The sequence below is a fragment of the Streptopelia decaocto genome, assembly GCF_964273445.1.
Source record: "Streptopelia decaocto genome assembly, chromosome: 4".
Taxonomy (NCBI): domain Eukaryota; kingdom Metazoa; phylum Chordata; class Aves; order Columbiformes; family Columbidae; genus Streptopelia; species Streptopelia decaocto.
Genome location: NC_138658.1, coordinates 70,919,282 through 70,932,130, shown reverse-complemented (window position 1 = coordinate 70,932,130; position 12,849 = coordinate 70,919,282). Strand labels below are relative to the sequence as shown.

The following is a 12,849-nucleotide window of genomic DNA, read 5'->3' as shown; positions in this document are numbered from 1 at the left end:
GCCCTGAGGTGAAGGGGGAGGCGCCGTGGGCCGCGCCAGGGACACACAAAAAAAGGGTCGCTGAGAGCTGGAGGAGCTGGGAGGGGAGGAGCCGGGTCCTTGTGGCGAGTAGAAGCCGTGGTCGGAGGGGAGTGTGAGGAGGGGAGAGGGCTCGGACGGGGTCAGGCCGGGGAGAGGGGTTGGGGTGCACGGACGGGGGCTGGGGATCACCCAGGGATGCTGGAAATGCTCGTCCCAGATGATCAGTTCGATCTACGTGGCGTTGTTAGGAGACGTGTTAAAGGGGAGGGAGTGGAGGTGGTAGCAGAATATGGTTCCCTGGCTGCTTGGTCCCCTGAAGATGGAGATGAGCTTAAATATGTGTTTAAAAAAAAGGACAAATATATTGGAAAAAACTGGAGGCCCGTAGGGGTGAATAAGCGAGATACTTACGGTTTGGTAAAAGCACAGAGTGCTGGTTGAGGTACTGGGTCCATCTGAAGGATGGTAGTTTCCCAAGACAGCATGGCTGGTCTTCGACTTATGGTATTGAAAAGCAAATGAAGGACTCGGTACTGAGCGGTAAGGTCATCGCCTCCGAGAACTGTTGAACTGGAAGGATGATGCTCATAGGAATCAATGGAAACCTTTGTTTGAAGTCTTGTGTTGTATATACAGTAGGTCTACCACATTAACAGCAATGACTGGGAAGGAGCTAGGAGAAGGATCCCTATTGCAAAATGCTTATTTAAACATCTCTCATGTCAGCGTATCAACGTTTTTTTCATCTATAGAAGGTGTTTATGCAAAGTAAACTTTGTGCTTGAGATTATGTGGCACTTTCACACACTGTGTGATGTGTGCTCTTTTCAGTGCTTGTTTTGCAGGCTTTCTAGCCATGTTCTTCTTGTGCATGTCCTCCTTCTCACTCTCTTAGCTTCATTCTACTTAGTTCCAAGAAGCAGAAGGACAAAGTGTTGATTCCCATGCTACATATAAAGTCTTATTTCTGTCATGGAATAGTTTGGGTTGGAGAGGACCTTCAAAGGTCATGTACTCCAACCTGCATCCTGAGGTACTTTAAAGCTGACAGCATCAGGCTTAAACTTTAAAATAGCTGTAAAGAGTGCTCTAGCACTTTCCACAGCCAGAGCAACGTGAAGGCATTTAAACTTAAGATGGTCATTTTAAGACTGCATTTTAGATGCGTTCCAGTTGTTATCACAGCTTTGCTTGTTACATTCCTGAAGAAATTACTGGCAGTGAGGATCAGTGAGTTTTTGTTTTGCTGCTTATGACTTAGGATTAATTGTCAAAGTGCCAACCATTTAAAAGGTAGATAATATTTTGGACTAATTTTTTATTTCCACAAGCATTCTTTTTTCCCTGAAAAATCTCAACAAAAATATACATAAGAGAATGGAATGTTGTTTGTAAAGTTGGGAAGCTAAATAGTAAGAGGGTGAGACATCCTTGCACTGGAATTCTTAATTTCCTAGCAAAGGTGATGTTTATTGATTCATCCCAGCACCCATTCAACTTCTGGGTTGTTTCTGTAATCTTTAATAGCGTTTTTCATTGTTTAAAAAAACCTGCCAGAACAGTGTCTTCTCAAAGCTTTTGAATGTATCCTCTTAAATGTTCTTAACTATGAGTCATATATCAAAACATTTTAGTGGTGGAAGTGAAAAAGCAGCAGGGAGAAATGAACACTAAGGCTCAAGTCTACCAAAGTAAATTGATACCAAATCCTATTTTGCTCATTAGGAGGCAGAAGCCTAAAAGTTTCTGTGGGACTGATCCTCTGTGAATTTTCACTTCCAGTTTATTCAAACACTGTGAGGTTAATGCACATCACTTTTACTTTTTTAATTTTGTCCACCAGCACAGTAGCTCAGATATGTCTTGGAGCTCCGGACACTGGTGATTTTCCCTGATGGGAGTAAAATATAGAAGATTGTAGATTCGTGTTTATATCCTTCCTGTTTCCTCATGCCAACATCACTAGATAACAGTTGTGTAATAGCTCTGCATTTACAGTATGTTCCACAGAGTGCTTTTCATCTGAAAGAGTGCTTAAACTGCAAAGGGAAATACCTTTTCCATAGCTGAATTGTGGTTGCAGAACTGGAAATGCTTCAGCCATTCTTCAACAGCTTGGCTCAGTGGAAGTAAATATACTTCTTCAGCTGAATCTAGGGAAGCTACAAAATAATACTTGAACATTCCCCCCCACTCCAGTCCCTTCTCCCTTGTCAAGGACAAGAAGGTTGCCAGCTATTCTTCCTCTAAAGTGCTGTGGAATTTTTTTCTTCTTTTAAGCCTACTGGTAGAGAATTATGCTAGTCTCATCTGAGAGCATGCTACATGAAAGCTGGCAATTTAAAAATGGATGAATGCGAACATTGTTATCGTAGTTCTTTGCTGAAATGCTAATAAACAACTGATGACAGGAAACTAGATGGTTTATTGGTATCTTTGGAAGTGTGAATAATTTTTAAATTAAACAAGGAAACTATATGGACTAAGACCCTAAAACTGGAAGATGGAAGACCTGAAAGCAGAGGTGATCACTTGTGAAAATATTCTTATCTGGGCTCTTAATTGGTAACAGTTTGGGGTTAGCTGAGCTGCAACTGCTTTAAAAAATAGCTGCTGAAAAGGAGAGCTGTAGAAGCACTGAATACTTGAGCACCTTCTCAGAGCTGCTGTTTGGCTTCTTCTGTTGGCAGCTGTGTCAGGAGAAATATTGGCAGCAGATGCAGAAAGTTACTAATTTCTCATGGAAATAGCATGTTTATGTGGTTGTTAAAGAGCAGAATAGATAGGAGACTAGGATTTTATGAAGTGTATGTCCTGAGTCCATGGAATGGCGACCAGCTGAGGTCAGAGAGGACCTCTGGAGACAGTCCAGTCCGACAGCGTCCCCTCAGAGCAGGGTCAACTGGAGCAGGTTGCTCAGGACCATGTCCACACTGTTCGTGATTATCCCCAAGATGGAGATTCCAGCCTTTCTAGGCAAAACTGTTCTAGTGTTTGGCCGCTGTTATGGTATAAACCAAAAAAACATATTTTGTTTACATGGAATTTTCTGTATTTGAATTTGTGCCCATTGCCTATTGTCCTTTCACTGGGCACTTCTGAGAGTAGTCTGGCTCCACGTTCTTTACTCACCCATCAGGTATTTATACCCATTGATAAGACCTTCCCCAAGCCTTTTTTCTCAAGGTGAGACATTTCCAGCTCCCTCAGCCTCTCTTCATATGTCAGTTCATAGAATCAAAGACTGGTTTGAATTGGAAGGGACCTTCAAAGGTCATCTAGTCCAGCCCGTGCCATGAGCAGGGACATCTTCAACCAGATCAGGTTGTTCAGAGTCCTGTCCAGCCTGACCTAGGATGTCTCCAGGGATGGGGCATCTCTGGGCAATCTGGGCCAGTGTTTCATCACCTGCTCCAATCTGTTAGTAATCTCTGTGGCCTTTTACTGTACTCACTCCAGTATGTCCATGTCTCTTGTGCTGTAGGCCCAGAACTGGGTATAGCGCTTGGGATGAGTCTAACTCGTGCTGAGCAGAGGGGCAGGATCACCACCTTCCTTGACCCGCTGGGAATGTTTTTGGTACTGTTGGCCTTTGCTGCAAGGGCACTTGGCTGTCTCATGGGCAACTCATCCACCAGGACCCCCAAGTTCTCTTCTGTGAAGCTGCTTTCCAGGCTGTTGGTCTCCAGCATTATACTGGGGCATATGGTTGTTCCTTCCAAAGAGTAGGACTTGGCATTTCCCCTTGAATTTAATGAGTTTCTTGTTTGCCCATTTCTCCAGCCTATTGAGGTCCCGGTGAATGGCAACGCAACCATCTGGCATATTAACAACTCCTCCCAGTTTTGTATCATCTGCAAACTTTGGAGGTGCACTCTGACCCATCATCTAGGTTGCTGATGAAGATGTCAAACATTTCAGGTCAACTTCTTTTCCCACTGAAGCAGAAAAGATGCAAGATTCTTTTTTTTTGCATAGTTGGTTATACTGTGTTGGTTTGGGTTTTTTTTTCTCCTGATTATAAGCTTCACTGTGAGTTGTTTGTTTTGAATGTAGCTTTGTACTTTGAAATGATGAGCCCCAGAGGACTTTTGTCAAAACTTTGAACATATAGCAGCAGAAGTTGTTTAGTGCAAGTGGTTTGGGCAGAACTTGTGAAGGACACAAGTAACAGAACTTGTAAAATCTGATGCACTGTCAGTACATCACTGTACAAAAAAAAATGTCTGTTTGGTACTTCTAGATTGTTACCTGATTTGTAAGTGCTTTTCAAGTAGAAGCTAAACATGGATATTAGTAACAGCTCCTACGTCAGATCCATCTTCAAGCTGGGTGCTCTGACTCACTGTGTGTTGAATGTCCATACCACGCATTTGTGTGTTGCTGAATAATGCGCTTCCTGTTTTGACACGTGTGTGTCACCAAACAAGTGGGGCATCTCTGCTGCTGCTGTTCAGCACTGTGCTCTGCGTGCCACTGACTTCTGAGAAAAATCTGATGCTGTGGGACTTGAGAAGAAGTTTGACTTTGGAAAGCAGCTAAAGTAGGAGTTAGGTCCTGTGGGAATTGGTCTCCTTGGCACTCCTGCCCACTCCCTGTAAAACACACTTTAAAGTGATTAATGAAGGAAGAAAACATGGTAAAAGGCAATAAGTAACAGTGTGGCCATGAGCTAGAGATGTTGCTTGATTATTGGTACTCCATTGTGTCGTAGGAAAATATTTCAAAAACAACATGCTCTCAAACACTTTACAGAAGACCTCCTGTTATAGTGTCTTTGAAGTGAATGCTTATCTGATGTTGCAATCCACAGTTGCAACATACTTGATTTGTAGTGTTTTCACAGGACAGTGCCCTGTGATGATGCGAGTTTGGTTTGTGTAAGTTTTCTGGTATAGAAAGAACATGTTTTTATGCTAGCAACACGTTGGAGTCTTTAAATGTTGACGTAAACCAAGAATATCTGTGAAATGTTTGATTTGTTGCATAGTGCATGTTTTGGAAGAGCTGGGAAAGAGGAGTAAAGATGAGCTTTGAGCATTTGCTAGATATCCTAATAAGAGTGGGTGGAACTTGGTGGAATAGGAATGGAGCTCTTACTGGATGTTATGGACCACCCAGTGTCAATTTTTCTTGTCTCTCTAAACTGCCTCCCACAGTCTTTCAGTTGAATAGTTATGATATTAATCAGTATAATAGTGCAGCTTTTGGGCCCGTAGATTTAGGAAGGTACTATTGTGGCAGATGGATGTTTGCTGTAAGGGCACGCTGGCAAAATCCATCTGTCCTTGTGAGCTTAAGAAACTGCTTTCATGGTATGCTTGGCCTTCTGTAACTTAAAGCCTGAAGATATTAATACACTCTATAGGAAGTATTTGCTAACCCAGAACGTGAAATACACTGTATTACTTGATTACTTATAACACATTGTTGCTTATTTAAATAAATCAAGTTTTTGTTAGGATATCTTTATTATGATAGCTGGTAATTTAACTGCTTCACAACCCACTTTTGATTCTCCTCAGCTGTTTGAGTGCTTTGTGGATTCCCTTGAGTTGTAAACTAGTGAGAGCTAAAGTAAAAGAGCTAATATAGTATGAGTTGGACTTTGGTCATTCATATATTCTGATATAGGTCTGCTGAATCAATAATTCTTAATGATTTGTCTTAGAAGAAATGCTGTCACTGCAGCTGGAATAGGTCATTTTGGGAGCAATCTGATTGGAAATGGGATCTCTAGCCTGAAGGCTCCAGCCACTATCGTGCTGCCTGGACTGTGCAAACATACAGTTTTATTTAGAGAGGTGATATTGTGATTAAAATGAACAAATATTTGGAGAAGAAAAAGGGATCAAATGAAGGGACATGCTCAGGACACAAACCTGCTATGTGACCTTAGTTTAGCAACTTCCTCAGACAGGGAGGAATGCTTAGGTTTCTATTGATACTCAAATATTTCTACTAAAAGGAGGAAAGCAAAGAAGCTTCTTTTGAGGCATGAGCCCAAGATGGCAGCTCTCAACAAGTGTAGTGGAAGCGACTGGTCTCTGATGTGTCCCCAGTGTGTCTCTAGACAGGACTCCAAAATGGCTGTCAATTTGCTTACATAAGGATGCAAGACAGTTTTATATGACTGTAAAATGGCTTTATAAAGCACTTTTGTTGCTGGAAGCCTTGTTCAGAAGTTCATCATGTATTCAGTAATATGTTACTAGCAGTTTGTGTGAAAGGATATTATTTTGAAGGATTAGAATTGCTTCTGTTGAGTATGTGTGTAGCAGGTAGATAGTTCAAGAATTTGCACTGCTAATTCTCTCCTGTATTGAAGCAGCAGCTTTTAATGTTATAACGATATTTTCTTTCTAGATATAGCTGCTCTAGAATATTGCAGGACTGTCTTCTTGAGTTGTAAAACTGACACATTTTTAACTAAGGAAAACTACAAGGCTTTACACTTCAAAAACACTGAAAACTGTTTTTAAAATGAACTATTTTTTTTTAAATCCAAATGTAACTGCATTTAGACTCACAAAATAATTTTGTCTGTTTTGACCTGTAGCTCTCCAAGAGTTTATATTTAGACTTGCACCTAATTAAACCTAAATCTACCCATTATTCTGAGCCTGTCATTCCTGAAATATACTGCTTCTCCTTTCTTTTAGCTTTCTCCTCTGTTTTTGCCCATCACAAGGAAAATATTGCTATTTCAATGGATTGATAAGAGCTACACATCAGAAGAATTCATTCTGTGAATAAGTGGTGATATAATTTACATTTTGGAGGAGTTCAGTGACAAATAATGATGCTGACTCAATTCTGAAATAATCCAAGTGTTACAGAGGTGAAATAAGGTGTATAAAATACAGAATTTCAGTAATTCTGCATAGAAAAGCCTAATTGTTATTAGTTTGAGGGAAAATTTGCAGTAGCTTCTTGTACTCTGCCTCATTTTTCAAACAACATCACATATAATTGATGTTCTCTCCTGTTTTGTTGAAGGTGAGCATGGTGATCTAATTTAGTCTCAAGGAAACAGCTTAATGCTCAAAGGTGTTTCTCCCTGCATTTACCATTTCTCTTGACACTGTTTGTTTATTAGAACTACTTAGGAGATGCTTAGTTTTCCTTCCATATTCCTGTAGTTCCTCTTTCCTCTTGCTTAAAGTAGAGCTCAGTTGTATTTGCTTCTGTTTTTTTTGAAAGACAGTTTCATTGCTGCACTTCTTACTTTCTTTTTCCTACCTATCTGTGGCTAGGCTTAATTTCATATAGTGGCACAATATACGGTGTTTCAAAAAGCTTATTTATATGTCAGAAAGTCTTCAACTGAATAATCTTGGAGACCTGTAGATTCACATAAATCTCTGGTGCTTTTCAGGTGTTATAAGATAAAACAGTTGAGGAGAGGAAGCACAACATTTTTCTGACCCTTGAAAGGAGAGCATAGTTCTGTAATGGTTCCCCCCACCTAATCTGGTAGGACTCTTATTTTTCTTGAAAGTTATTTTGTTTTGTTTTTCCCACTAATTAACTGACTTCATGGATTTAAAAAAAAAAATCTTTTCAGCTACCTTTCAAATTCCCTCCTGCCCATGATTCAGTTCTGTTGAAAAGACACACAATGTAGGTATTTGTGGTTTTAAAAGTCTGCACTTTGTGGCAAGGAGTTGTTTTCAGATATCAGACTGTAACTTCAAAGAAGGATGATTCACACAGACATCACTAAAGTCAGGGTACGTAGTTAAAACTCCCCAGCATATGAGTTGGTACTTCTGTGAAGTTAGACCTGATTAACTTCTTTCTCCCAAACAACGGATGAAATCTGATGTTCTTTTACAGAATTGCAAACCTATGTAAAAGATGGCTGTTTCTGTTGTCATTACAGTTTTCTGTGAAAATCAGTTTTTAGAAAATAAACCTTTGACAATTCCTATTAACAGGAAGCTGGGCAATGATTAATGGTCTTACCTGCACCACCAAGTAATTCTTCCTTCAATTGCAATGACATTTTTGAGGTATCACTCTTACCCTATAATTTCCAATAACCAAATGGTAGCTATACAAACTGGGTTTTACTTTCTATTCCTTTCTGCTGCATCTCAACTGGTTTTCTATATGCAGTGTACTGTGGGGTAGAAGCTCTTTTTGATTTATGTTGTTGTCTGAAAGAAATTGGGTTTTAGTTTCCATTTTCGTTTGGAATTCTTTCAGCTCGAATCTGCATAAGTGAAGAAGGAATCCAGCCTGTGTTGTAGGATGTGACCAGATCAGATTGAGAATTGGTGTGCTAAAGGTCTAGTGGGAGGCTAAATACTTGTGGGAGGATAATGGCTAAAATTTTTCACAAAACTTTAATTTTGAAAGAAACACATGCAATTCAGTGTTTTGGTATTCCTGTGTACCAGATAGAAAAACTTGTGGGCAGCATCAGGCTGGTAACGGAAGCTTGACATCCTACACCTCTAAAGAAGAAGAAATGCAGGATATAACATTTTTTTTTATAAATAAGCTTATTTGGCTTAGGGAAAATCCCTTTTTCCTGTATCCAGCCCTCCCATAAATTCTCTGGTAAATACATTTTTCCTGAAGTAGTCTGAGGATTTTTTTTTTTGACAGCTGTGGAAGAAAGACAAAGTAGAAGACTTTGTTTCAGTGCTTCTGTTTTCTTAAGTAACATTTGAGTGATATTCTTAATAGATGTAATTGATTTTTCCCTTCCAACCAATGGCTTATTGATGCAGAAATACTATCGTGACTAATCATATATAGAATAATGTACATCAGTTAATGTGACATTTAAAAAGTAATGTCATGCCATGCAAAGATACTGGACTGTTATGTTTTTAAAAATAAAAGTGATGATGGATTTAGTTGATATTTCCTGAATATTTTTTTGAAATATCCCTTACCAGGTTCTCTTGAAAAGAAGAAAGCAGAATTCCTTATGTGGATAGGTAACTGGGAAAGATAAGAAACAAGCATCAAGATTTAGTAGCCAAGCTCTGTAACAGAAGAACGGTGGCATTAGGATTCTGCTGGTGTCTCTGCCACTAATGCTGATACTCAGCTGTTTGAATAGCCTGGAAGAAAGAGTGAGTGCTGAGAGGATTCCTTAATGGTACAAAGACAATTGAGGTAGTACAGATACAACCCGAGTGTGAAGTGGTTAGAGAGGAATTATAAGAGATTGGATTAGTATTAAAATAGTAGATGAAGTTTGAAATTTAGTGTAGATGAGTGTAGTGTGATGCAGTTTTTAGGTATGGTGGAAAGAAAAACAATCCTAATCTGATAAACACAATAACTGAGTGTCAAATGATCATCATTGCTCAGTGAGATCTTGGGGTTATGGTGAATGTTTTAAAGTAATGATCAGGTTAATGTTGACAAACTGACCACAAGATTGTTGGGAAAGGGAAGAATGGAGAACTCATTATGTAGCAATGAAAATCCATGATTTTTCTGCTTTCAAGTAGTGTAAGTTACTCTTACTTTCTTCTCTCATCCTGAAAAAGAATGTAATAGAACTGGAAAACATCTACAACAGGGCAAGAACGATATGGAATCTGTCTTCAAAGAATGGTTTAGAAAGAGCCTCTTCAATCTCAAGAGACAGCAGTGAAGAGAGTGAATTTTCTTTTTTTCTTCCAAAAGAAGAACAAAAGGGTTTCAAATAAGGCTGGTAGTTGATGAGTCAAAACCAAGGAGTGTTCCTGGACCCAGTGTATGAGGCTGTGAAATGTCTTTCCATGGGATGTTGCAGCACTAAAATTCTACAGGTCAACAACCACCAGCAGAGTTTGTGGATGAGAAACACCCTGTGGTGTTTCTACTATAAAACTCCCACCTCTGGCTCAAGAAGCCCAAAGAGACTTTTTGGGATTAGTAACTTTATTTTCTTGCTTTTTTTTTTTCCAAGTGCCATGCATTTATGGCTATTGCAGAGAAAGGATAGTGACAAAGGAGGGACTTCTTGCCTTACTTGGTATGGCTATTCATATCTTCATGTAGAGATGAATTTGATGTCCAAATTAGCAATCTGTGATCCAGTCTCTTTCTAGATCAGTTCATAAAAGTAAGGTAGGAATGGGCCTCTGCAGACAGTGTAGTTCAGGCTTCTGGGCTAACTTCAGAGCTAATTTTATTTTCTCAGAGTCCTGCATAGTTCTTAAAGCTTCCAAGGGTGGACATCCTACCACCTTTCTGGGCTGCTGTTTCTGTGCTTACTGACTCTCCTGGTTAAAATATTTTTTTCCTTATGTCCAGCTGGAATTTTCTTTGCTGCCACTTGTCAACTCTGCCTCCTTCTTGCTCTGTAACTCCGAGGAAAAGTCTGGCTAGCTCTTATCTATGACCTTCACCTTTAGGCCGCAGAAGACTTAAATCTGATTGTGCTGTTCCCAGCTCCCTGTAGTCTTCAAGTGAAACAAGCCTGTCCCTCTCAGTCTCTCTTTGGATTTTGTATCCTCCAACAAGCTGACCATCATGGTGGCAGCTTTCTGGACTCTTTCCAGTCTGTCAACATCTCTTCTTTGGTGGGGGGGTGGCCTGAAAACCAGGCTCTGTATTCCAGATGAATCTGCATGAGTGCTGAGCATAGAGAATAATCACTCCTCTCAACCCGCTGCCTTTGGTCTTGGTAATGCGGCCTATTATGCAGTTAATTTTCTTTACTGCAGGAGTCTGTTGCTGATTCATGTCTGACCTGCTCTCCATCAGAACCTCTACATCTTTTTCAGAAGTGGCCCTAGCCAGTTATTCCACAGCCTTTGCTAATGGATGGGGTGGTTTTGTGCCAGGTACAGGGCTCTGGTTTTTACCTTGATCTAATTTCAGAAAGTTCTTGGTGTGTTTTCTCCAGCTTATCATTTCTTCTGGATGGCAGCTCTGCCACCCAGGATTATCAAGCACTCCACCAGTTTGATGTTCTATGTGAGCTTTCTGATTGTGTGTTCTGTTCCATGGTGCAGATGGTTGAAGATGTGCATGTTGGAGCTGATAACATTTCTCAGGAGTCAAGCAGTACTTGTAATTGGCCTTAACCAGCTTTTGAGCCACTGTTATTCTTTGAGCCTGGCTGTCCAGTGAGTCCATAACCCCTGTTGTATTCCAGTCATTCAGTCCACATCTCCCCAGTTTGGCTGCAAAGACAGTGCAAGAGACCATGTCAAAAGCCGCATGAAACTTTGCATGAAGACTACTGGTGCGCTCCTCTCATTCAGAGGTAGTCATTTCATCACTGAAAGCAAACAGTATGGTCCAGCTTGATTTGCTTATGGCAGATTTAGGCTGACTATTCCCAGTCAACTTTATGAGCTTGGAAATGGCTTCCATCTGACTTTATTTGTTTGGGTTTTTTTTGATTCTTCCCCTGTAACTTTCACAAGAACCAAGATGAGGCATACCAGCCTGTAGTTTCCATGATCTTCCAGCTTCTCTTTTTGGAAGAGAGGCAAGAAACTTGCCCTTTTTGTTCACTGAGGACTTTCCTAGCTCACCATGACGTTTCAGAGGTCACAACAGCTTGATAGCATCATTGGTGAGCTCCCTCCCTTCGGTCCCATGTACCTGTATATCTTCAGCTTGATTTAGACTTCTTGTATAATAATACCTCTCTCCCCAGGCTCGGTTGCTCATGTACAATCAGGAAGGCTTAGGAGAAGAACTTACCAGTAAATACAAAGAAGGCATTTAAAACTGAGACTTTCTGTTGTCTTTTGTTGCTAGGTCACAAACTCAATTCTATAGATGCTTTTCTTCATCTTCCTTATGCTGTTCATCTGTCTATAAAGCCCTTATAATTACAGTTGCTTATTAGTTTGAACTCTAGTTGAATAAACTGGATATATATGTTAGCCATAATGGTAACGAGTGCTGGATTTCTAGGTGTGACTCAGAATGCTTTTCCTCCATGTCTGGAGGACTAGAACACCTCTGCAAAGAAGATCTTGCCACAGTTTGTATTTCTTTTGTTATCTTATACTTTCTCCCAAGCAGGGAGCCCTTCAGCAGTGTATGTCTTCACTTTGTTTGGAAACACCAGGTGTTTAATGAGTGACTGTGTCTGTCCTGGAAGCTGTGAGTGTGTGTGGAGGTTAAAATATTGCCCTGTTCTCGAGATGCCATTAATCTGCTTAGTGGAACTCAAGGTACTAAAACCAGCATGAGAAGTCCAGTCAAGTTGTCTGACTCCCACCACCATAAATACCATTGAGGTAGTAGAGCTTTTTAAGCTTTGATCACTATAATTAATGAACTTCTATGAGAGGAAAATAATTTCCATTCTGCTCTCCTTTTCTATATTCTGAAAGGCTATAGATGGTATGTTCTCATGGCATGTTCCTTAAAGCCAGTTTTCTCTGAGCCTATAGAGAAAAGAGAAGCATGGGCTGAGAGTTCTTATGAGCAGTCTGTTTCTCTATATTCACTTTATGGATGGAGTACTAAGTGTGTGCATGTTGGTACATTTGGGAAAAACTTAAAAGAAAAATTAAGAGCCTTATTAAAATGGTAATGAATGTAAAAACAAAGGTAGATGTGCATTGTGGGATGCTGTGTAGAGGATTGACTGGTTTAACTTGTTATTATTTATATTTCTTTAAATATTTTTTACAGACATAATAAACACCTGAAGTATAATAGTTTGCTAATCATCAGGGTACCATATATACAAGCATTTAATACTTGCTTTTCTTTCCTAGTTTGAATATGTATTCAGAAAAATCAAGACAGTGGTATCACTTAGTAAGTGAATGGCTTATTGAAAAATTTATTTTTGTGGAAATATGTTTAGTAGATAATGTCACTTTATTTAGGGGTATTTCAAGC

At 39.9% G+C, this 12,849-nt stretch overlaps 2 protein-coding genes across 5 annotated transcripts in view; both read left to right on the top strand.

The window, feature by feature from the left end:
• The window catches only part of UVSSA (UV stimulated scaffold protein A), a 156,051-nt gene that overhangs the window by 27,054 nt on the left and 116,148 nt on the right, over nt 1–12,849 (top strand). The window lies entirely within an intron of this gene.
• Nucleotides 1–12,849, top strand: part of MAEA (macrophage erythroblast attacher, E3 ubiquitin ligase) — a 52,836-nt gene that overhangs the window by 573 nt on the left and 39,414 nt on the right. The window contains exon 2 of one of the 4 annotated variants that reach the window (XM_082052090.1): nt 7,400–7,497. The exons of the other annotated variants lie outside the window; for them this stretch is intronic. The gene's annotated coding sequence lies outside the window, so the exon portion shown is untranslated. The remainder of the gene's footprint in view (nt 1–7,399; nt 7,498–12,849) is intronic. 4 annotated transcript variants of the gene reach the window in all.